The sequence below is a fragment of the Lissotriton vulgaris genome, chromosome 5, assembly GCF_964263255.1.
Source record: "Lissotriton vulgaris chromosome 5, aLisVul1.2, whole genome shotgun sequence".
Classification (NCBI taxonomy): Eukaryota; Metazoa; Chordata; class Amphibia; order Caudata; family Salamandridae; genus Lissotriton; species Lissotriton vulgaris.
Genome location: NC_141693.1, coordinates 1,083,118,740 through 1,083,144,824, shown reverse-complemented (window position 1 = coordinate 1,083,144,824; position 26,085 = coordinate 1,083,118,740). Strand labels below are relative to the sequence as shown.

Genomic DNA, 26,085 nt, shown 5'->3' with positions numbered 1-26,085 from the left:
ACAGTCCCCCCATCGTATCCTGCTTGTTCTTTGCCACTAATTCGCTTACCCGCATAGCCCCATGGAATGCTAATGCAAATGCGGCTCGGAACAACACTGCTTCGTACTGGGATGAACATGTTACCGGTAGCACGGATAATAACAGGGCCAACCTATCCAGACCTATCGGGTGCCTATCGTCTACTCTGCGACCCTCAAGGCGTTGCCACCCACGTAGCGCTTTCTGCACAACGAAAGACGCTGTCGGGTCCTGGATCCCATGAGCCTTCGCCATGAAGGAAATGGCGGCCCGATGCCTCTGGGCCGTAGCTACTGACTTGCCTGCCTGACGTAAAGAGAGCAGGAATCTCACTACACACTCTTCCAGACCCCAAAGCTCCCCCCCGGCAGTACCCAAAAAGGCCCAATAGGAACGGAACGCCCCTTCATATGCCTTCCTCGTCCTGGGTGCTAAACTCTCTCCCACGAGGTCTTGTAGTTCGGGGCACCGAGAGACCAGAGAGCTTTGGGAAAGGGTGCCGCCACCGGGTCCGCTGTGGGCAGAAAACCCCAGAAGGCCTGCATACGGAAACGAGAGAGCGCATCAGCCGCTTGGTTCATCACCCCCGGCACGTGTCGCGCCCTAAACAGTACATTCAGTTGCATGCACAACAACACAATTTCCTTGAGCAGTCTCAGAATCAATTTGCAACGTGCTGCCTGACTATTGATACACTCAACCACGGTCATGTTATCAGACCAGAACACCACAGAGTGATCCCTAAACCCTTCTGGCCATGTTTTCAAAGCCACCAGAATAGGGAACAGTTCAAGAAAAGCAATGTTACTCGTCAACCCGCACTCATGCCACCATGACGGCCATTTTTGAGCCGACCATTGTGTACCCAATATGGCGCCAAAACCCATACTCCCCGCCGAGTCTGTCCAAAGCCCCAACTCCTCGGAAGACACTGCTGGTTTATTCCAGACAATTCGACCATTGAAATTCGCCAGGAATGCAATCCAAATGCGCATGTCCTGGCGAACCTCTGCCGAGAGTCTCGTACGATGATGTCCTTCCTTCAAGCCGACCATGGACTGTGCAATCGAGCGGGAAAAGGGGCGCGCCATCGGCATTACTCTTAGGGCAAAATTCAACTGACCCACCACCTGTTGCAATTGATGCAGGTTCACTGTCGTTGCACGAATACATGTCTCAAGGGATAACCTGAATTTTAACACTTTTTCCTTAGGTAATCGAAAACAACCTTCCACCGAGTCGAGCTCGATCCCCAGAAACTCGATCAAGGTCGAGGGACCCACCGTCTTACCTGGCGCCAATGGCACACCGAATTGATTCATTAGGACACAACATTCATGTAAAGCCTGTCCACACTCAGAATCCCCGGCTGCCCCCAGAAACAGAAAGTCATCGAGATAGTGCATAACATGTTGAAAACCTGTCTTCCTCGTGAATACCCACTGCAGAAAACAACTGAATTTCTCGAAATAGGCACATGAAATCGAGCATCCCATTGGCATACATCTATCCATGTAATAGCGACCCTGAAACTGAAAACCAAGGAGACGCTGATCGTCTGGGTGTACCGGGAGCAACCGGAATGCTGACTCGATGTCCGATTTGGCCATCAGCGTCCCGGGCCCCAGGCGATTCAACATGGCAATGGCCTCATCGAAAGATGCGTACCGCACCGAACATACTTCCGGGTCTATCGCGTCATTCACGGAAAGACCACGTGGGGCTGACAAATTATGTATCAGCCGAAACTCACCCGGGTCCTTCTTGGGGACCACCCCTAGAGGAGAACACACAAAATTAGCAACTGGTGGCAAATCGAATGGACCGGCGACACGACCTCGAGTCACCTCTTTCCCAATCTTTACCTGCACCACCGCCGTGTGCTGTAAGACCGACATTTGATTCTTACAGTTCGGTACCCCCTGAAAATCCCCCACTGGGATGCGGAAACCATATGAAAACCCGTTCCGTAACACCCCAGCGGAAGCATGATCTGGGTATTCGCTGAGCCAAGGAATCATTGCCATGGTATCAATCGGGGTAGGTAAAGGCGCCCCTCGGACTATATTAGACCTGTTTGGCGCCTCCCTTACCACCGTTATCACCCGTTTTGGCTCTGCACATGGACTCAGGATGGGATGGCTGCCCGCACCCCCCACACTCATGTCTGAATTTGCATGACCCCTGGGGCCTGGTACATTTGCCTCTGTTAAAATTCCAACAGATCCCCCTTTTACCTGTGTTGCCACTCGGCTTCGAGTGGTACTCATTACCTGCACCCGTCCGAAAGGGCGTCCCAGAGTTTTGGCGGGAGGATTCCCCCCCGTTACTCCCTACTAATGGCACCTTCAACATCCCTGTACTCTCCATTTTTTGCCAAGACACAGAGTCGTAACAATCCCAAGACAACAACGGGTTGTGTTCTTTAGCTTTTCTAAACAGATTATCATAGCAGAACCACTGATTGCCCCCATATGCCACAGAATACTCCATAATACGCGACTGATAAATGGGTAACTCGGTCAACAACTCAGGCCTGCGCTCACCCATGATGGAAGTAAAAATTCCCCACGCTCTGCCCCAAGTACCAATGGTCTCGTCGACCTTAAAGGCGGCCATTTTTGCGCGCCAAACACTCGGATGCATGAGCTCCTTTTGACTCTTCACATGCTCGATCTCGTAATGGTCGGTAAGCAATGAAAACATGTTTACATATTTATCCGCCCAAATCAATTCCTTGATTTCTTGTGGGACGTGCTGGGCAATCTTCTCCTTTCGAGAAGGTACAGACTCCTCCCCCGCAATCGGCAATGGCCGCTTACCTGAAGTAGACCCCACGCTTGTCGTCGAACTTGGGCCTGCTGTACTTCCAACCGCCGGGACCTGTGGGGGAACAGAAGATGGCGCCTTCGCAGCCTCCCTAGATTCCCGCAGTTGCCTCATCACTGCCCGGGCGTCGTCAGCCGTGGCGCCCTCGCTATCGTTTCCCAACCACGCTGCCAATTGTGCCGCTAACTCGGGGGGCATATCCTCCCTGTTCGCAGGGGTGACCACCACAGGGATTGGATTCCCCTCTTTCGGCACCGGGGTTGGCTCCTCTCGTAGGGCTTCGGGAACCGGGGTCTCCCCCCCAAGTGCTCCCCTTCTGGGCCTCTTGCTTTTTCCACCGGGGATTGTTCCCTGTAAAGGCCGTTTCGGTCCTCCCTCCCCGTCCTTAGCCTCAACCTTTCTCTTCAGATCGGCTATCTCCTTCATGAGTATGCGGAGCATCTCCTCGGTACCGACCCGCTTTCCGACCTTCTTGGGCATTCTCAGACGGGATATCTATAAGACAAAAAGAGAGATTACAACGCTCAAAATTGCTCTTCGTTCCGTCTCGAGCTCACGTGCAGCGGGGAGGTGCAGCTTCAGAGCACAGGAACAAGAGGATGCTTTCTTGGCTTCCGCTCCTTTTATCCGTCTTCAGGGTGGGCGTGAACCCGCCCCCGCCTGCCTCCGAGGGCGTGGCCGGCCGCGTCGGTGTCTAGGCCGGCCCACTCTAGGGCGGGAAAAAGGCGCGCCCCGGCTACGCCGCTTCGGGCATACCAGCCGAGACTCGCCTCCCGCCCAAGATGGCTTCCCGGGGGGATCGTGGTACTCCACCATACGTTCGGGGGGACCAAATGGTCGCCCCTTTCCATTATTGTCCCTTTGCTCCTGGAAGTGGCCTCGGTGCTCTCAGAGACAATATGGGCGCAATAAAAGGCAAAGCGCAAGCACGCAGGCGCGCAGCCTTACTGGGACATAGATCAGGTGTACTCCTTGCAACTTAGCCCGATACCTAAAAAATGCACTCTCAGGCATAGTTCTGCACTGCACTGAATAGTCAGAATTCTGGTAATGTGACCTTAGGGCATTTTGAAACTGAAAGCACTACAATACTCCTGATAAGGTGACAACGAATGCCCCCAGGTGATGTTCGATGCCAGCGTCTTTCCATGCCACAATAAACAGGCTGTACAGGATTGTTTTATTCACATGGTGCAGCAGAGCAGGTAGTCAGGGCCGAATTTAAAAGGTAAAAAACCTTCCATTTGTTTTAGCTAATGGAATGAGGTGGAAGGGAGAGACAATAGATAGATGGAAAGAGTGAGATAAGGTGGGGAAACTAAGGGAGCGGTTCTGGGTGAGCATTTTTGCCAGGGTTGACTTACTTCTCCAGTCAGCCTTGGTGGCGAAATAAAGCTGCGAACCGTGCAGGTAAGACTGGTGGGGCTGGGAGTGGTGGGATTTTGACAGACGACGGCGAGGGGAAATTAATTATTTATTTCATTTCCCCTCGTAGTCGTCTATCAAATTGCCCCCCTAACCCCGCCCCGCCATACCGCTCTTACCCGAAAGGGCCGCGACTGGTGACGCATCAAACAATGTGTTTCAACTTAATGAACGAGCTTTCCATATGTGGTATTGGAGGTTATTTGAAAGTATTATCAATTCTTTTTGGTACTTTTCCCATCTAGCTATTGGGTTATATCACTGGCCAGTTTCATGGTTAGGAAGATCATGGGGGCCCAGGCATGCAGTAGACCGTCACACTTAATCTATTTCCACTGTTTACTGTTTGCCTATCTCCAAGTTCATTGCTAATCACTTTATCTGATCATTTAGTCACTTATTGAAGCCAATGTAAGAGATTCAGTTTTGAAACCACATTTTTCTAAAGAAATGTAAGATAAGCGGAACTGCCCTGTAGCTGCTGTGTGAACTTTATGCTTCCTGGGTTTATAATTTGAAAGAAGAAACTTTACTTCGCACATTTCATACCCAAGAGCCCTGGGATTTTAATGTAATATTTTTCTAGATATATATTTGGACGCCCAACATCATAACTGTAAAACCCAAGTTAATTAAAGTGAGTGTTGTGTGAGCCTGCCCAGGAGTTAGCTATGCTTGGGTTGTCTACTAACAGAGTGCAGACATGCTTGTTAAGTCTGGAACAGAATTGAAGTAAAAACTACAAATAACGCTCGGAGAAGGTATATGATCCATGCCACACACACACCGCACCTTTTCACAAAGCTGTGCATTTCCTCTTAGCAAGAAATCCATTCTTGGCCCTTTTCTTGGTTTTAACTTGAGCATAATTGCCTGAGCAGCAAATCTGGTGAACTGCCCTTAAGCAGTTCTTCTCAAATTCTCAGTTCCCCCAATTAAGAATTCCCCTGTCATTGCATCTGAAATATGAAAGGTTTAAATCCCCAGCTGGAAAACCCACACCTGCCAGAGTTGATCAGAAGCTCACGCCATACGGTTTATAAGCTATTTAAACCGGAAAATTAATATGTCAAAGGCAATATTGTGTAGCCTTGTTATATATTCATCTGTTTCTTATTCCACTGTGTAAACACTGCCCTTGTCTTCCCAAATGATGGATGGATTCTACCTCTAATTAATTCAACTTTTTATTTAAAGGTTGGGTTTGGGATATATTTTGTTTTACCTATTACAAAATATAACATAAATTGTGAAACGGGTAAGAAGGAATGCAAATTCAATATATTATTAATCAGAAAAAAGAATACAGAAAACCAAGCTCGATTTACTTTGAAAACATTAATGGGTTCAGTTTAGAATATTCCAAGATAACTCTCTGATTGCGGCCATGAAAAAAGATGCTTCAACACATGCCTAATATTTACATGAATTCCAAAGGCATATGTAAGTGCAAGATATGTTGTGCGATTTACTGACTGCTGTTGTCTTTCTACTGAAAGACTACTTCTCTCTTTACAACTGTAAGCGTGTTCAGGGATGTGTAAGGAAACTGGTTTGAAGACTAAACTGAAATAATAGGGAATATCAACTCTACCTGGAGACAGTTGGTATTTTAAACTGTTCCTAAAAGTATTTCCTACGATTTTCAACAAATTAAATGAAAATAGAATTTATATAGCGAAATTGCTACCCTCAGGCCTCCCAGCGCTGTGGACTAACGCAGACTAACAGGAGAGGAGCGGATTAGATGCATTCATTGAAAAGAACGTTTTTTTCGAAGCGTTCGAAAAGAGAGCAGATTTTGTTCCTTCCGCAGATGGAGTGGGAGGGAGTTCCATGAGTTAACAGCGTTATGAGAGAAGAAGCGCCAGCCCCATCTAGCCTTCCTTATTCTTTGTGTGGTGACTAGGAAGGAAGACATAGAACGGAGATCTCTGGGAGGTTTATAAGGAGTGATCAAGGATTGGGTTGAGACTGGGCCCTTCTTCCAGAAGGGCCTATGAGTCATGCACATGGCCTTAAACTGGATCCTTGCCTTGATTGTTAGCCAATGGAGGCTCCTTAGTGCAGGTTTCGAAGATTGTTGGCGGGGGACCTATAGAAGCATGCAAGCAGCACAGTTCTGAATGACCTGGAGCTTATGGATGGTGGCTTGAGGGGCTCCCAGGTAGAGGGAATTCCCACCGTCCAGGCGAGAAAGGATGAGGGCCTGAACCATGATCCTGCTCTCCTGAAAAGGGAGAAGGGAAAGGATCTTGTGGAGCATCCTCAGGAGGCCCTAGCAAGTGGCTGAGTTTTTGACGGCCTGGTGATTAAAGCTGAGCGAGTGAGCGATCAAGCCACACACCAAGGCACTTGATCTGAGTCTTCGGATCTGGTGCGGGACCGAGGCAGTTTGGCCAGAGCAAAACAGGATCCAATGAGGGTGAGTTGCCCAGGAGCATAAGCTCTGTCTTATCCCTGTTCAGCTTATGGCACAAGTGTTACATCCACTTGGCAACATCCTCTAGGCACGGGCTTAGGGTGCTAGAAGACCTCTCGGGTGGTTACAACATACTGGTTGAGCCCCAGATACCAATCGCATTTTATGTTGATACTATCTCAAGCAACCTAGTTTTTCCCTAAACACTTTAGGAAAATCATTGTTTATATCATGATACTAACACTGGGTGAATCACTGTCCAAGATTAGACTCCCTCTCTCTTTTAGCTGGATGGGAGAGTCACTGTTGGAGTCTAACATGATGCCAAGGTCACCTTCATGTATCCAACTTATAATGTTGTCCCCTTTTTCTGAAACATAATTATGACCTCATACATATTGTTACTTTTACTCTATCAATCCTTTAAAATACCCTTATAGTTTTATTGGTTCACCACTATATGCGCACACGTTGATATCAGGTTTAAGCAATGAGACTTTTTTCTCTAACTTGTTTTGGGAAAATGTCTTTGAAATAATCGTGATTTTGGCACCTGAGTCAAATAGCACCTTAGTGGGTTCACCCTCTACCAAGATGATGTCAATGGGGCTGGTGTTAGCTTTACTTTTCTTACCACCAACCAACTAGACTATTTGAACACATTTAAAATTTGAAAAGTCATGAGAGTCACTCTCCTGATCGTCCTCCACAACCACCCGCTAAACTCTGGGTGTGAAATGTCTTGCCTTACACACCACTGCAAAGCGCCCTCTTTTATTACATTTTGTACATGTTGCCTTTAGAGCTGGACACCCCTTATCATTAGTGAGGTGGTCCACGTTGTTGCATCTTTAACATTTGAGTGGAAGCATCTTGTTTTTCACTCCACTCGCTTCACTTTTAACATTGAGTTTCTTCAATTTTTCTTTTACTACTTTCACACTCTGCTCCTTTGCTTTCTTTATCATAACAACTCACTTCATAGAATGTTAAACTTTTTTAGCAACTTGTAAGACCTCATCCAAGGAGGGTTCCTCCCTCATTCACAATTCCTCCCTCACTTTCTCCATGTCACATCCTAGCATAAATTTATATCTTATCCGTTCAATAAGAAGAGTAGCAAACTTACAGGAAGAGGCAAGTTTCCTTAACTCAGTAACATAACATTCCACTGATTCACCCTCTCTCTGCACCCTCCTTTCAAAGTGTTATCTCTCCAGTATTGTGCTACTTTTCTGATAAAAAAAATGTTTAACAAATTTATTAATACAAATCTCATACTTGTTCAAGTATTCTGATTCTAAAGGAGGAAGCTCCAGTAGATGATCAAAAATGTCCTGCCCCTCAGACCCTAGACAATGAAGGAGTAGGGACGACCTTCGCTCAGCATTCAATGCTGCCCCACAAACCTTTGCATATCTGTAAAAAATACGTTTTTTCCATTTCTGCTGCTTGATGGGAGGAGACCCTGGAGTACTGAGGAAAGAAGGTGGTGTAGTAACGTTTTGCTTGTCTACTACAAAGGAAATTAACAACTGTAATCTCCAAATAAATCAAGGTTGTTAAACAGTATGCCTTCCTATGAGATGATTAAAGGTACAAGTTTACTTGTTCCTCAACTGAAGTTAGAACTGTATGAGAAAAGAAAGAAATGGTTGTTAAAAACCTTAAAGAATGAGGGTCATTAGAATATTTTGCAGAAAAAAAATATTTGTCAAATTAAAATATTGTGAATACCAAAACAGCAGGTTGCATAACTATGTTATCTGAGTACCACAGGTGGTCAACTGTCATATTCCAGATTTTATGAAGCAAAGGGTATGCACATCACTGAGGAGATGTGCTCTGAGGGGGTAAGCGCTCTCAAAACAATAAGGAAGTGTGCTTGTCACTGCACAGGCATGATGAAAGTGAGCTCAACTATTGCAAATAACTACTGAGTGCGCCTGTCATTGAACAGGCAAGAAAGAAGTGAGCGCATCACTGAATCACACCAGTGAGTGCCTTTACCCAGCAATAAAGTGTGCCTGTCACTGAGCTGGCAAAATAGGAAAACACTGTAACTCCAGTGCGCCTTAAATCACAAAGGAAGTGTGCCTGTCACTGAACAGGCAGGGTGAGCACGCTAACCTTCATGCTTCACATGCGAGCTGACGTCACCGCTCACACTTGAGCCGCAGTGCTCTGCGTCTCTGAATGACAGACGGACAAAATAAATATCAAGAAACACACCAGACAGTCTGTACACCTGCTCCTGAATGCCGTCAAGTCATCGCGTGCCCTGTTTGTTGTTACTGACAAACAAAGTAGGTGACCATGTGGTGGAACAAAGGGAGAAGGGGGAAGCGAGATTTACCAACCGCGCAACCCTGCAACTTTAGGCCAAGAGTTTTTAAATGATAACACCATGCCAATTGTCTTCAAATCAATTTGGATGTTCCCAAATCAGAAGAACCAATAAAGATAAAACAGTACAACGGGAGTCGGGGAGAAACAGGAGAGGGTACTCGTTGAGTTGTCACATAAGCCCTCAGTCAGATACAATTTCAGTATGTTCCAGTTCCTTTTCCCCCAAGTTTATTTATTTATTTCTTTATCTTATTTAATTTACATTCTGCATCACTTGCCCCCTAGGTCAAAGAGAAAGTAAATCTCTCACCAAGTCAGGAATCAACTGTGATGGTTTAAGGTGGGAGGGAATAACTTTGAATTCTACTGGAATAGTGGTGTGTTGGGATCTTCTTCTAGCTGCCAACTAAACCATTGTAGTAACTGCAGCTGGTAAAGGCTCAAAGAATTCTCAGGAAACATTGTGCTTAGATAAAGTAGGTTTATTCCATAAGAAGAGGATCCCATCCATCTCCCAGCAGCTTCTCTGGGCAACTATTAATCTCCTTTTTTCACTAACATTCCATGCTCCCGTGTGAAATAGATACAATTCCAATAGTTAACATTCCAATGCCACATCAGAGAAATGACTTTACCTCCCTCTGCTTAGCTACCACAAATACCTTACAAGTTTGGGGTTTCATTTGCTATAAGAGGAATATTTATAAAAACATTTTCTAACATGAAAAACCCACATTCATCCATGTTTTGAAAAATCACAGCATTTTGTGAATGGCCCAATCCACTACACGTATTTTTACTTTTGTAAAATATACTGAGTGTGCACAGACTGCTTAATGGACAAACAACTAAACAGTTTATGCTAGGGGATGTCTAAATATTTTTATAAGAATCCAGCACATCTAGTTCCTCCCAGAAGCACAAATCTGCTTCTGCTGTATCTAGGAACTCTCTCTCTGTGCCCGTTTAATCCTAGTATCTAACATGTGCGGAAGGCGACAGTACACAGGCCCTGATTCACAGAGGGCCTCTGCACTCGTGGCAGAGGCCATGCAGTCATCGGGGAGTCTTAGCACCCAGGCGCAAACTCTGCAATGAGAATTCTCATAGCAGAGATTCCGCCAGAGTGCGGAGATTCCCCTACGACTGCAAGGCCTCCGCCACAAATGTGTGGAGGCCCTTTGTGAATCAAGCCCAGAGTTTGTATTGTGCTCCTCTCTGCATTGACGCTCCTACTGGGGACATGAGTTGCTGTAAATAATTTTATTTCTATCATATCATCAATAGGGTAGAATAAAAATAGGAGACATACACTGGTTTGGTCCTTGTGAGCGTATGGGCAATGACTTCGCCCACATGCATCAGCATATGGACTGGTCCGTATTAGCTTATGGGGGGTAGGAGATCTTGGTGTTTCCTGTTGTTAGCAGACAGTACCACTCTCCACACATGGCTCCTATTCCCTATTTATTGAAGTATTGGGAAGGGATTCAGTGTTTCATTATGATTGAAGATCTGGGGTCCATGGAACGTGTCCTGCTTTCGTTGTTCTCCCTTGCCTGCAAATCCCGTTTTAGGATTTATAGGCTGCATACCTTGAAAAGGAATTCTCAACTGTGCAGCGTGTAAGCTTCTGACTGCGCTTTAACATTCTGCCACTAACTGTTGAACTGCTGTGGATCCGGCTGCATGGAGTTTTCTTTTTTTAATTTTTTTAATTTTTGTCCTCATTGGCCTAGGTAAGAGGGACGGTATAGATAATAATCTCTTGCTTGCTTGACCTAAGTTGGATCACTCTATGCCTTACTTCTTCATACTCCGACCATAGGTGGCCTTATCCAATGACCAGACCCTCTCATCTGCCACCACCGGAGTGACTAAGCAATAAATGGTATAGAGGCCTAATCATCGGACAGGTATTTAAGATTTTTCAATACCATTTATCCAGTTTTTGAGGGGAGCCCAGAACTCATTTCGCCTGGTCGTTAGTACTCTATCCGATGCAAGTATATATTTAATTGAGGAAAACCACTCAATTTTACTAGGGGGTATAGCATTAATCAATTTTTTACAAATTTCCCTGCGAGCCAACAGTATTAAATACAAGATTAATTTTTTAACACTTAAAGTAAGAGAGTCGTAATTCTCTGGTAACCCAAAAAATACAAGGGAGACGCTTACCGGGAGCTGTACTCCAATTATTGTATACAGAGTATTACTTACATCCCTCCAAAAAGTTTGCAAAGCCAGACATTCCAGAAACATGTGTACATCATTGCTTCTTACTTCACCACATTTGGGACATTTTGGGATAGCACTTTTTGCGAATTTTGCTAACTTGTGGGGTGTCCAGTAAACTCTGTGAATATAAAAGAGGTGGTTCCGCCTTAGGTTTGCAGCACGCACTGTGAAGTATAACATGTTACAAAATACTTGCCAGAAATTTGTCAACTGCTCTCCCGGCAAGTACTCTTCCCACAGTGTTGCTGGTAGATTGAATTCCCAATCGACGCTGTCCACCAAACTCCAATACCATCTCGCTACCTCTTTTCGGCTGGGACCCCCAGCCATTATTGAAGCTTCAGTCAGATTGGATTGCCCCGCATCACACCCCACCGCAAGGCTCCAACTTTTCATTTGAAGATATTTAAATTTAGACAAATTACCCTCCGTTATCTCTTGAGCCTCTTCCCAGGAGATCAATTCCCTTTCCTTCATCAGCTGTCCCCAGGTTTCTATCCCCGCCTCTCTCAGGGGACACGTCAGACTGTCACTTAACCATTCTCGGGACCCTGGAGAAATCCACATCAGGGCAAATTGACTGTAATAATACATATTGATTTCTCTCCTGATTTTGAACCAAATTATTGCGAAGCTCTGCAGGGTTATTAGTCGTACTTTTTAAAAGTAGTGCGGATCTCCATACTTTTGTACAAACCCCTTCTCTCCCCCTTGTACCCCGGATAACATAGCTCTAAACATCTTACCAGTTTCTGAGCTATCTGGGATGCTCAATAAAGATTTCCCTCCTTTTAACAGAAAAACCCAGGCATAATATGTCAAATCTGGTAGCCGTAAGCCTCCTTTATCATACTTCCCTCTGAGTTTTTTCCAGGCAATCCTGGTTCCCCTCAAAGCCCAAACGAAGTTACAGATCCTGGATTGTGTTTTTTAAGCCAGCTTTCATTAAAGGCCATTGGTATATTTGAAATAGAAAGGTACATTTAGACAAAATTGACATTTTCATCATAGATTGTTAGCGGGAGATGAGCCCAGCTAAGTAAGAGTTTCCCTACTGCCTTATTCACCTTTTGATAATTCACTTCCGGTATCTGTTCTACCTTCTGCACCACTTGGATCCCAAGATACCTCATTTCCTCCTTGACACAATGTAGTCCCGACTTAGCATTCCATACCATCACCACCGTCTTGTTTTCATTAATTTCATATCCAGAAAGTCGTCCAAATTGTGTTGCCAAATCATACACTGCTGGTAGGGCAGTATTCAGGTCTGAGGTGTATATAATTAAATTGTCTGCATATAGACCTACTTTCTTTACCCAGTCCTGAAACCTAAATGGTTGGATACCCTTGTGGGATCTAATTTGTTCTGCCAACGGTTCAATATATAAATTAAAAGCAGCGGAGATAAGGGACACCCTTGCCTGGTCCCCCTATGAATATTGAAGCTGCTAGAGATATTCTCGTTCACTACTACACTGGCCGTACGGTTCTTATAGATAAGCATTACTTCCCTTCAGAAGTTATTCCCTAAATCGGAAAGTTGTAAAGTCTACTCTAGAAAAGACCAGTTCACTCGGTCAAATGCTGTTGTAGCATCTACAGTAATTGCAGCTAAGGGCAGTTCAAAAGCAGTTGCTATATCCACTGCACCAATTAAGTTATATGTTAGGTCTTTGATTCCCCTGCCACGCATAAATCTTTTTTGGTCCTCATTTAATAAAACATCCAATACTTCGCTCAACCTATCTGCTAAGACCCTCGAGAAGATTTTATAGTCTGAGTTCAGTAATGAAATGGGCCTGGAGGAATTGCAACAGTTTGGTGGTTTGTCCGGCTTAAGGATCAAGGTGATGGTGGCATAGTTCCAGGACTTTGGGATCCCCTTTCCGTCCTCGAAGATCTCTTTAAAAAGTCTACACATTACAGGTGTTAAGCAGCACTCCATATTTTTATATAGCTCAGCAGGGATACCATCTGGTCCTGTGGCTTTATTTATTTTCCCGGCTTTAATGGCCTTCCTTATATCTGAGTCTAGAATCGGACTATTCAGATTTTCCCTTTGTGTCTCAGAGAGCCTACGAGGAATATCTTGACCTAACCACTCTTTCACTTCCTCACCCTTAGTGACTAGATTTTCAGAGTACACTGATTCAAAATGGCTCACTAAGATTTCCTCAATCCCCTCCCTTGATCTAGCTAGAGGTGCTGATCCATTTGATTTCAATTCTTTTATATGATTCCTTGCCTGATCATTTTTTTTAGGCAAGACGCTTGCCACAACCATCTCCATAATTAAAGTGTGCCAGTCTGCTTGCCTTCCATCTCTCCTGTACTCTTCCTTCCAATACACCTTTCAACTCCACTCTCAAGGCTTCGATAGCATTCAGCTCATTCCCCTCAGCTCTTTCCTGTGTAGGCACACGATATTGTAACATTTGGATTTTTTATTCAATGGAAGCTATCTCTGCCTTTCATTGTTTATGTTTATAAGTCTGCATAGACATAATCCTTACTCTTAAGAAGGATTTATAGGCATCCCATACTACCCCTAATGGGGCACTATCTAAGTTCTGTTCAAAGAATAGCTGAGAATCTTGCTTAAGCTCTTCCATTCTGGCTTCATCAGCCAATGCTCCACTCAGCAAAAGTGACATCTACTAACCTAGCACATTGGCCCTTCTCTCCCCTATCTGTGCTCTGCCAATCCAGGAAATCCTAAATTCCTCCATCATAACAGGCTCGTATTCCGACAGTCTGAAAGGAAGCTTATGTTCGACCTATTCTAAAAAAATTTACGGCAGATCCGCAGATCTTGAGCAACTATAGACCAATATCCCTGCTACCCTTGCTAGGGAAGATACTGGAAACACACATCAACAAACAACTGAGCAATTATCTAGAGATAAATAACATTCTGGACCCTTTGCAGTCAGGCTTCCGGCCGGGCTTTAGCACCGAGACCGCCATACTGGCTGTCACGGACTCAATAAGACAAACCCTGGATGAAGGGGGATCCGCAATTCTTATCCTCTTAGACCTCTCCGCAGCATTCAACACTGTCTCCTATCGATTGCTGTTGGAGAGGCTACGGGATTACGGAGTGGAGGACATTGCCCTGAAGTGGCTAATAAGCTTTTTGACAGATAGAGGGCAAACGGTTATGTTGGGCCCCTATAGGTGCAAAAAGTTCTGGTTATATAAGGGGGTACCACAGGGCTCCTGCTTGAGCCCCACGCTTTTTAACGTATATGTGGCTCCTCTGGCCAAAATTGTCCGTCCCTTTGGGTTTGAGATTATATCATATGCTGACGACACCCAGCTGATTTTCCCTATAGGGTCAAACCAGAATGAGGAGAGACTGCGTTTTTCAGCTGGTATGATGGCCATCTCAAGATGGATGACAGAAAGTTTTCTCCAGCTCAACCCAGGAAAGACGGAGCTTATGCTTCTGGGAAGAACGAATAACATCAATATGGCCGACTGGTGGCCTGATCAGCTGGGGTAGGCTCCCACACCCTCACCTTCAGTGAGGAGTCTGGGAATACAATTGGATGACAAACTAACCATGAAGGATAATGTTAAAAACATCATTGGCTCCTGCTATTATAGTCTTCGCCTCCTTCGCAGAACTATCCCATATCTACCAGTGAAACATCGCAGAACTGTGGTACAGGCGATGCTGGTGAGTTGCATGGACTACGGGAACGCCCTTTTGGCAGAGGTGGGTGAAACTCTGATAGAAAAACTTCAAGTCATCCAAAACACTGCGGCAAGGATGGTTTTAAACCATCCACCAGGATCTCCATCATTCCCTCTGCTCAAAGAACTCCACTGGCTGTTAGTGAAAAAGAGATCCTTCTTTAAGATCTGCTGTTTCACTTTCAAAGCCATCAATGGTGCAGGCCCTGTCTACCTACAAAAGAAACTTTATGCAGTCCTTCTGCCGCAATCTGAGATCAAATGCTATGGCTTTATTAAAGATCCCTCGCATTTGACGCACTCGCTCGGGGGGCAGAGATTTTTCATATATTGCTCCTAAATACTGGAACTCATTACCAGAGCCCCTACGTAAATGTCCGTCCTACTTGACCTTCAGAGAACAACTCAAAGCCTTTTTATTTTAACCTCTTTGGTCTTTCGACACCCCTCTTTCTCTCTGGTTTCCTTTACCTAAGTAAGCGCTGAGATGCCCCTGGCTGAGTCATGTGCTATACAAAAGTACCATAACATAACAGTATAGTACGATCAATAGTCCATCTTTTTTGAGATATAGTATTTAATAGTGCCAAACGTAGGGTCACAGCCGAGTGGTCTGATAGGCGGGAACCTACATGACTGACATCCCTAACCAGTTCTTTTATGCCTTGATCTATTAGGAAAAAATCTATTTTCGATTGATGTTTGTATTTCATGTTGTTAAACGTGAAACTCTTTAGCCCCCCCCCCCCATCCTCTCTCGCCAGATGTCACACCAACCCAGATTTTTAATGAAGTTTATAATTAAAGAACACATTTTATTATGGGTTACAGCCCTACTTTTAGTTGATCAATCTAATCTTTCATCAAGTACCACATTAAAGTCGCCTGCCATTATTACTGGGTCAGGAAAGTCTATGAGCTCTACCAGTAAGTTACTAAATGGATTAGGATCATCCAGGTATGGGCCATAATAGCCAACTACTGTAAAAATCTGGTTGTGGCATTTTATTCTCACAATTACCCACTTACCTAGATTATCCACTCTGCTATCCTCAATTATTATTTGGGGATTACTTTTAACAAAAACTGCCACACCTCTTATAGTTAAATAATGGTCAGTGCATACCACTTTCTGCATCCACTTTCTGGATTTAAAAATCTCCATAGTTTCTTCTTTTGTTAAGTGTGTCTCTTGCAAGATTATAATCTGAGCAGAGGCATCTTTTAAGTACTGTAGAACTCTTTACCTTCTCTGTTTTACTCCTAGGCCATTGACATTCCATGAGAGTAACTCTATCTGGGCCTCCCTAGTGGTGCTCATAATCTAATCCTCACACCCACCAGTCTCCTATGGTCAGCATTGCAGAGCATTAACAGAGGACAAATATTTATTTTAATTTTCTCCCTATGCTCCCACACCCTTGACTGTGTCCTACCCTTCCCCTTCCTTGGAAAACCCCCCTTCCCTTTTTCCTTCATGGCCTACGCCTGAGGAGTCCTCCCGTGACTTGAGATCTATCTCACTAACATTTCTCAGTAAAAAAAGGGCAATTACTCAAACAAAAGGAAAAGAAAAAACATATAAGTGCATGGCTTAAATTAAGATACACACATCACCTGTGGCTAAGATTAAGATAAAAATTATTAGGTGGAATACCTACCACCTACGCATAACCAGCTGATAGATAGCTAATATGTCAGGAAGAAAAAGATTTGAAGACTATGATTTTAACCAGAGGTAAACTAATCTCATCAATTTCCAATTTTCTTATCTCTCCTTCGGAAGGGATATTGATTTCAAAAACTCTTCAGCCTCCTCTACAATTCAGAAGTTCTGCATTTTATTGTTATGAATGACATGCAGGCTAGCAGGGAATCTTAGTTGCGCCGTTGCGCCACACTTCCTAAATGGTTCGATCAACTTCCCGAGCTCCCACTGAGACACATCTGATCTAATAAAAAAAATCATTCAGTCTAATGTTAGGCTTTTCTGTTTTAAGGCTTTTGAGAGTATCTGTTCCTTTACTTTATAAGTGAGGAAGTTGATTAAAATTCTCCTAGGCTTGGGCTTCTTTGCATTGAGCCTAAAACGATCTCTGTGCACTCTCTGAATATCTTGGATCAACTCCTCTTCCAAAAAGTCTACATGTACTCCCTGCTTAATTAACCGTACCACAAAAGCTCTTATATCATCCCCTTCAGATCCTTCCGGTACTCTTAGAATTCGGAGATTATTTCTTCTCTGGTTATTTTCCAAGGATTGTAGTTTTTCTTTTAACATAGTCTCATTCCCCTTTAAGATTGTAATCTGCTTTTGGTTTGCCTCAGATTTCTCCTCTAGATCTTTTACCGTACACTCTAGCTGTATTGTCCTTACGGTAATGTCGTCCAGTTTATTTCCAAGCTGTCGGAGGACGTCGTAATCTCTTTTTGATTTGTCTCTGAAGTCTCAAATCTACTTCTTACCTCCATTGTTAGTATTTGAATCAGCTCTGACACAGATTGTACTTGTGCTTGCGGAGGTACTTGTAGCTGAGTCAGGTCTTGAGAGTTACTTTGAGAGTGAGTACTGGCCATATCACCTGTAGCAACCATATTAGCTGCAGGCTCTACTTCTAATAAGTTATTGCTATCGATTTGTGTGCTCGTGTTATCAGGAAGTGGGGCTCCTTTGTCTGTCTGTACCACTGTTTGTTTTATTGGCAGGGTCGAGGCCTGAAACTCCCCCCTTCGGCGATCTCCCTAGGACCTGAAATCTATTAGGACTCAAAATAGCTGTGTCAGCTCCCGTGTCTGCAGCGCTTACCGTGGGGTTTTTCAATTCTACTATCTTGGGCGCTACTTTAAAATATGATCTCAAAGATGGCGTAATTTTGACTTTGGTGAGTGGATCTTTCTTTTTCCCTCTCTCCCTTTTTTCTTCTGAGTCTCCCACTCCCTGTTTACGTCTTGAAGACTGAGGGGGCCTGCTTCAATAACTCCTTTACCGACTCTGCCTAGAGTACTTTGCGCACTCAAGGCAGGATTTTACGAATTTGCCTTCTTTCTTGCCTCCAGCTTCCTCAGATTATAGCCACAGGACAGGGTGACTTTTCCTTTTGACCCTTTTGTTACCCTCTGCTCTGCCACCCTTAAATCACTGCCTCTAGTGTTCTCCTTAAGAGACACCCTACTTCGATGTGGAGAACAATCATTCGCTGGTTTTTGCACAAGTACACTAATAGTGGACTCAGTTCTCTTCGGGCTCTCCCCCCCTGCCTGGCCTCTCCACCTCAAGCACTTTGTGGGAGAAAACACCTCCAGTCCCAGCCACAGCTGTAGCTCCTAGTTTCAACCCTCTCACCTCCAATGCAACACCTCTGTGACTTGTGCGGCTTGTTGTGGCTCTGCCACCGCCCCCACCAGCCCAGGCGTAGGAGCCTCGCTGCGAACGCCGCCCCAACGCCTTCCTGTCTCTGCCAATCGCCCGTGCAACACAGGATCAGCAGGAGTCCTGCACTTCCAACCTCCGGGGCTCCACGGTGCTTCTGCGCTTAGACAAAAGCGCCACTCTCCCCCGCTGGGCAGAAAAAACCACTGCAGCAAGAAAACACCTCTACGCCAGTGCCGAGGAGCACAACAAGGACCCGGCACCTCCGCCCTCTTGAAACAACGCCCGCTAGGTAAAACTATAATGGTTTCTCACTATCTTGATAAACCTGTTCTACGTGCTCCTTCTCCTGTCCATATTTCCTGTTTTACAGCCACTGAGAATACGAAACAGCATCTCACAGCTCTCGCATCCTCGGGAGCCTCCGAGACCGAGCTTCAAGCGGCCGCCATGTTTTTCCTCCAACTCCGGCTGCTTCGAGTTTTCGTGTTTTGCATATTTAACCTTAAGAGGGTGTGAATTGAGATTTTGCAAACTTCTTCTTGAAAAGAAAAATTGGCATGCTTATTTGGAAATGTATCTTCCCTCAGAATGGTCCGTTGTTTTTTAATGTCTTCTATTTTTTGCTGTCGATTTTCTTTTTTTTTTTAAATGCAAATATATGTGAAAAATAATGTATATTTATCTCAAGCAGAAAGAACCTAGTAAGCAGATGGCCATAAAGACAGAAGTATCACTTAATCTTATAATATATGCACGTTTTGCATATTACAAAGTCTGGCTGCTTGAATCACAGTAAGACATTTGGTGTGGAACTTTCCACATATGCTGAGAGAAAATATTAGGCTAAGTAATGATAGAGATAACACTAATACTAGTAACACATTTTGTGCAGGCCTATTGTTGCAAATGGGTTCCGCCCACTTAGTCCGCCAGGAGTTTTTTAAATTTTTACTGTAGGTGTGTCACATTACCTCAGTCTCACTTATGGTAATTTCCTGGAAATTGGACTGAGAGAGTTTATGGCCAGTGTCTGCCTTTCAAGATAAGGCTTCTACATTGCAGTTAGTGTACGGGGTACTAGGTTGGTTGCACGTCAACACGTGCATATGCATGTGCACACATGTGCGGGATGGACGTGAGAGACTAACGTTGTGCGTAGCCTGGTAGCTGCACACAGGGAACTTGCCTGTGGCAGTTTAAATTGCTAATTCAACCTGCCAAACAAACCTCTTTTGACAGGCCTAAACCCTTTCTTTTAAAAAAAACAAATATTATTACACCACTCCCAAGTAAGCCTTAAGGCCCACGAAGGGAAGGTGCATGGCATTTAAAGGCACCACACGTAAACGTTAGTATTGAACATGTCCTTACAGTGAAATATCCCCTAAAGCTATTTTCACTTTAGCAAGGCTGGCTGCTTCCATAGGGAAACACTGGACTAAATTATTGCATTTAATGAATGCTACATTCAGATTGGTAGCAGCTAGAGCAATTATTCAAGGACTCATTTTAATATTTATTCAATTTCCAATTTGATGGTGAAATCCAATTTTGTCTAACTATTAAGCAACAGGTATTTTTGTGAAGTTACAATTTTCCAACCTAAAGCTTGTAAGTATTTAACAGTCACTTGAGAGCTGGATGGCTCCCCTGTGGTTAGATGTGGATTACCCCCAGACAAAAGGCTTTGGGTGTGGGCAATTTTGTCCCTCCCTTGAAAGGATGGCCTTGGGGCTATTTACACTTCAATGAGGCCTACCCTATCACAAGCAATTGTACCTGATGCCAGGCCTGTTCCCTTTCTTTGTCCCTCTAGCCAATACAGCTCCAAAACCAGTGGGAGAGGGAGCAGCCCCAGAATTTGTCTGGTATTACTACAAGGGATGGTTTGCCATAACCATAGCCACATCCGTGGGTGGGAGCTCTGTGCAGGGAAAGAAGGCTCCTCCCATATTTGATTGTACCAGAATCCTGTTCAGGAGTATTGGTGTTACATCTGACACCCTTAGGGTGGTCTTCTCTCAAAACCTTTTGCCTGCTTGTCTCCAATTTTACTGGTGGCCTTGGGACTCTGGGCACTTTACCACTGCTAACCAGTGTCAAAGTGCATGTGTGTGTTCTCTCCCTAAACATGGTTTGATTGATTTATAAGTCCACAATAGAGTGCAGTACATGTTCCCAGGGCCTGCAACACTGATTGTGTGTGCCACCCACTTAACTAGCCCTTTAAAACGTGTCTCAGGCCTGCCACTGCAGAGCCTGTGTGTGCGGTTTACACTGCCATGTGGACATGGCATTAAACACCCCTTGCCTATCCTTCAACCCTTCTTTTATTACATATAAGTCATCCCTAGGGTAGGGCCTAGGTAGCTCATAGGGCAGGGTGCTGTACAATTAAAATGTAGGACATGTACTTTTAAGTTGCACAAGTTACTGAAAAACTCCCAATTTTGTTTTTCACTACTGTGCAGTCTACCTCTCCCACAGGTTAACATTGGGGATTCCTTGTTACATCTAACACGTGTAATTCCCAATTGGGGGAGCTTCTATGTTTAGTACCTATGAAACTGTATTGATTAATCCTCTTCACCCATTGCATGCTCATGACGGCCCGTGGCCGTCATGCGTCACGGTGGGCATGTGCGGAGGACGGCCAGGGGCTGTCCGAATCCTGCCCACTTTTCAAAACACCCGCACAGTGCAAAAATTTGCAGCGCATGGAAGGGGTTACATGTTATAGTCAAATTTGTCCTTACAATCTTTAAAATGTCACTTTAAGAAAGATAGAAAGACACACAAGTGATGGATGGAATGCAAAACAAATCAAATATTCATCCCAGTCGAGCATTTTGGGTTAAATCCATCATTATTTTGATCATCATGCCACCCCAGTTTATTCCCAACCATATGCAAATCAGTCCTGACCCTGATCCTCATGGGAACAATGCAGCCCGAACTGCCAAGCCAGGTTCTCCCTGGACCAGAAACAAACATCGTGGGACCGGTTCTAGGGTACCACTCCTCACCAGTCAGGCTAGCTTGAACCCAGTGGCACAGTGAGCCCAGGGCCCATGTCTGGGCATACCGGGTGCATTTATGACGAGAAAGTAAAAGATACACAAGTGATGGATGGAATGCGGAAGAAATCAAACATTCACCCCCAGTCAAGAGATTTGATGAAATCCATCATTCTTTTGATCACCATGCCACCCCAGTTTAGTCCCAGCTATATGCAAATCAGTCTTGACTCTGCACCTCATGGGAACAGTCCAGCTCGAACTGCCAAGCCATGTTCTCCCTGGACCAGGAACAAGCATCCTGGGACTGATTTCAGTGTACCACTCCTCATCAGCCAGGCTAGCTTAAATCCAGTGGCACAGTGAGCCCGGGACCCACGTCTGGGCATACCCGGTGAACTTTGGACGGGAAAGTAAAAGGCACACAAATGATGGACGGCATACTGAACAAATCAAACTTTCACCCCAGTCAAGAGATCTGGGTTAAATCCATCTTTCTTTTGCTCACCATGCTGACCTAGTTTAGACCCAACCATATGCAAATCAGTCTTGACCCTTCTCCTCATGGGACCAGTCAAGCCTGAACTGCCAACCCATGTCCTCCCTGCACCAGAAATGAAGATGAGGGGTGATACCCTGAAACTATTCCCAAAAGGCTTCTTTCTGGTCCAGGGAGGGCCTGGCATGGCAGTTAGGGTTGGACTGTTCCTATGGGGAGCAGGGTCAAGACTGATTAGCATATGGCTGGATTTAAACTGGAGTGGCATGTTTGACATTGTTCAGCATTCCATCCATCAAGTGTTCTTTTTGCATTTGTCACCCTTAGTGGGACGGGTATGCCCAGACGTGGTTCCCGTGCTCACCATGCCACTGGATTGAGGCTACCCGGGCTGATGAGGAGTGATACCCTGACACCAGTCCCAGGATACTTTTTTCAGGTCCAAGTTGGACCTGGCTTAGCAGTTCGGGTTGGACTGTTCCCATGGGGAGCAGGGTCATGATTGATTTGCATATGGCTGGGTTTAAACTGGAATGGCATGGTGGGCAAATAACTTATGCATTTAGGCCCAGCTCTCTATACTGTGGTGAATGTTTGTGATTGTTCAGCATTCCATTCATCAACTGTTCATTTTGAAGTTGTCACCCTGAGTGTGACGGGTTTGCCCAGACGTGGGTCCCATACTCACCATGCCACTGGATTCAAGCTAGCCTGGCTGATGAGGGGTGATATCCCAAAACTGGTCCCAGGATGCTTGTTTCCGGTCCTGGAAGGACCTGGCCTGGCAGTTCAGGCTGGGCGTTTTTCATGGGGAGCAGGGTCAACACTGATTTTCATATGGCTGGGTATAAACTGGACTGGCATGGTGGGCAAAAAAAGGATGGATTTAGGCCAAGATCTCTGTACTGGGGGAGGGGGGGCGCATGTTTGACATTGTTCAGCATTGCATCCATCAATTGTTCTTTTTAATTTGAGTAAGTAGGCATTTTTGTGCTCTTACTTGCAAACTGTCTCGTCTGGGGTGGGTGACAGCTAGGCTTTGTGCATTCCCTCTAGACAGCAACGCACAAAGGAAGTTTAGGTGCGACTTGTTTGGCCATCCACATCCGGATAGGCTATCCTGGGCATGATAGGAGGGAGGAGCTGGGCCAAGCCTCACACTTAAACCTGAATAGGCTGTGCCGTATCCCCTCGAAAAGGACTGCTTAACTCTGGGACACTGCTGTCTGTGAGTCTGTCCTGCCAAGTTGTGCGAAACCAGTCCAGGGCCCTTGGAAGTGGATTAAAGTGCTGCTCCAGCAGAATCCACGATTTGCCGTCAAAGAAAAGGACTCTGAACTGGTTTGTCTCCTTCTTTGTGAAGATTGATTCTAATGTCTCTCTGACTGTGAGCCACTTAGACTCCATTCTCAACCCATCATCACTGTTGCGCGGCTCCAAGTTGATCCATCGCTTTCAGTCTATAGATCACAGCTGAAGCATCACCTTCATTCTAAGGATCGACGACAACACATTGCCTCCTTTGCACACTGCACCTCATCTTCGATGTTGACACAACCAAGGTACTTTGCAGTCGGTAAATGCTGGTCCCTGTATCAAACCTGCACTCCATCGCGGTCAACCTGAGCTCTTGGATTTGACCTGATAGCCCTGGTTGGCACTTTGTGCTTTTAAGATCCACATTTCACTTTATTCTTTAAGCATTCATAACTTTGGTTGTACTTATTAGCTTACTGTCAGTTTTTTTCATTAAATTAAACACTATTGTTTCTAACCAGGTGTGGTATTTTTGTGTGCGGTGCTTTCACTTTATTGCTGTTTGAAGTGCTGCACAAATACTTTACACATTGCTTCATAAGTTAAGCCTGGCTGCTCTGCGCCAAACTACTAGTGGGTGATCACTGGTTAATTTAGGGTAGGTTTGTGACTTACCCTGACTAGGACTGTGGTTCCCGCTTGGACAGGGTGCATACCTTTGCCAATCAGAAGCCGAATTTCAATTAGTTGGAACAGGGGTGGAGGGATGATGTGACAGCCCGAGATTGGTCAGGGGTGCCTGACATCTAGAACTTTCCACCCACACTTGTAAACACCTGCACAAGCGAGAGACAGTGATCAAGACCCTGGACAAAAACAACTCCAGAATCATCGACAGCTGGAAGGAGAAGTCATCTCATAGCCCTGATGGACTAAGAACTTTGCTGCTGTCCCCTAGGACTAGATGGGTCTCTCCAAGGCCAGTGGCACTAGCCCCCTTATGTTCCCTGAGAACCAGTTGAGGAAGACTTAGACTCCACTGCCCACCAGGAGGCCTGCAAGCAGGCCAGGTGGTTTTGAGGCCCATGGAGGGAAAAGTAAAGGAAGAGGCTGCTGCAAGGAGCTAGTATAACCAGCTCCCCACAAACGGTGACCTTTTAGAGGCCAGGATGCCTGCTCAAAGTATTCCAGGTAGATGGAGCTGACCACCAGGAGCAAAATTAACCAAAGTTCAAGATTTCTGCCCAATGGGCCTCCAGATATCCACCTTTGGGGATTGTCTATTTAAATATGAATGCCCCCCGCACTGCCCATCCACCCTTACCTGCCACCTGAGTGCCCAAGGGCTATGCCAACTAGGAATAACAATATAAAGAACAGACACACTGTGAGGTTGTACAAGAAAGTCAAACAGAAGTAGCAGAACCTGCTAAATAGGTATGCATTTGCCCCCTCCCTTCCCAGGAGGGCCTCATGAAGCCTAGCAAGGGCTTATTTGTATAGGCTTCTTTCCTTGTGGGAAGGCCCCAGGGAGAGGCAGGGGCACCACCAGTTATCAAATTAAGTGTTGTCGGGGTTGCTGGGAGTGAAGAAACCCCTACCTCCCAGGGCTCATTAACGAAATGGGCTATATATATCCCAGGTTCCAATGAAAAATGACCTGGGGAGTGTTTGCAACGTTATTTAAGCAATCCCGTAGCTCTGGCATTGTGCTCTTCAGCTTGGGAGTGTAGGGGCTGCTAGCGGTTGGTCCCATGGCTACAAGATCAAGATGTGGCCTGATGAGTGTATTGAAAAAGTCAGATCCATGTTTTTGTGTATTTCAAATGTTTCATTTAACTCCTTCACTGCGGCGGCTATTCCACCGCAGTGCTAAGGGGGCGGGGCGGAAATGCGGCGAGCGCCTGCTGGTGACGGAACCGCTCCGACACCAGCGTTGGTTGCGCCGTGCTTATGACGGAGCGGTTCCGTCATGGCCCCGCCCGCTCATTAGAACGCTCAGCGCAGGCGCGGAATTCGCGCCGGGCAGGAGCGTCGGGCGGGCCATGACGGAACCACTCCGTCATCAGCACAGCGCCACCGCGGCTGATGATGGAGCGGTTCCGTCATCAGCAGGGGAGGGGTTAAAATACCTTGCTGACAACAATAATGCAAAATATTTGTGTATACACATGCGTTTACAGTTTAGTGATGATCCTTTAACAAATCCAATATTCTGGCTTTATATATTGATATGATGACCCCTTTACAAAGCCAGTATGCAGGCTTTATAAATATTGGTTTGGTGAACCCTTGACAAAGCTAATAGTTCATCTTTATTTAAAAAGACACTTACTTATATTGTAATGTTACATCTAGTAAAAGTGGGTGCATTGTAATTTTGAGGGTCATGATCCACTATGGGTCAAATGTGATAATAAATGTCATCAAGGGTATTGTCATCTGCATGATGTATACAATTGTAAACCAAAGGCATCATATTAATAATTTCTTTTTCCTTTTGCAAAGAAAAAGCACTGACTGGACAATGATTTATTGAGTGCTGTAGTTGTGTGCCAGCAGAATGAGATTACTAGCCCACACATTCTCCCCTAAGTAGGTCTTGGGCTGCTTTGTTACCGTTAGAGAGTCAAGTTCTACAATGGAAGAATTGGCTCGCGGTAGGGAGACATTTGTGGACCAATTATTTGTGCGAACTCACATCCTGCTAAACTGATAACCAATTTCTTACATGAAAGCAGTGCCCTTTCTTCCCAAAAGCAAGTACTTTCTCAGTAAGAGTACACTTGCTGACACCTTTACTTTCATTTGGGATAGAGTATATATATGACCTTATATAGCAAGTGGAGCTAATAATGCAATTGTGGTAAAAATGTTCCCTGTCATACTATGACCAGAGTACACAATTTATTGCCATCCCAGATTGATCCCAGAGAGTCTGGGGTCCCCGTC

The 26,085-nt window shown here is 45.2% G+C and overlaps 1 protein-coding gene across 1 annotated transcript in view; it reads left to right on the top strand.

Annotated features, from left to right (window-relative positions):
• Positions 1 to 26,085, top strand: part of LOC147712037 (VPS10 domain-containing receptor SorCS1-like) — a 2,945,658-nt gene that overhangs the window by 2,628,792 nt on the left and 290,781 nt on the right. The gene's annotated exons all lie outside the window — the stretch shown is intronic.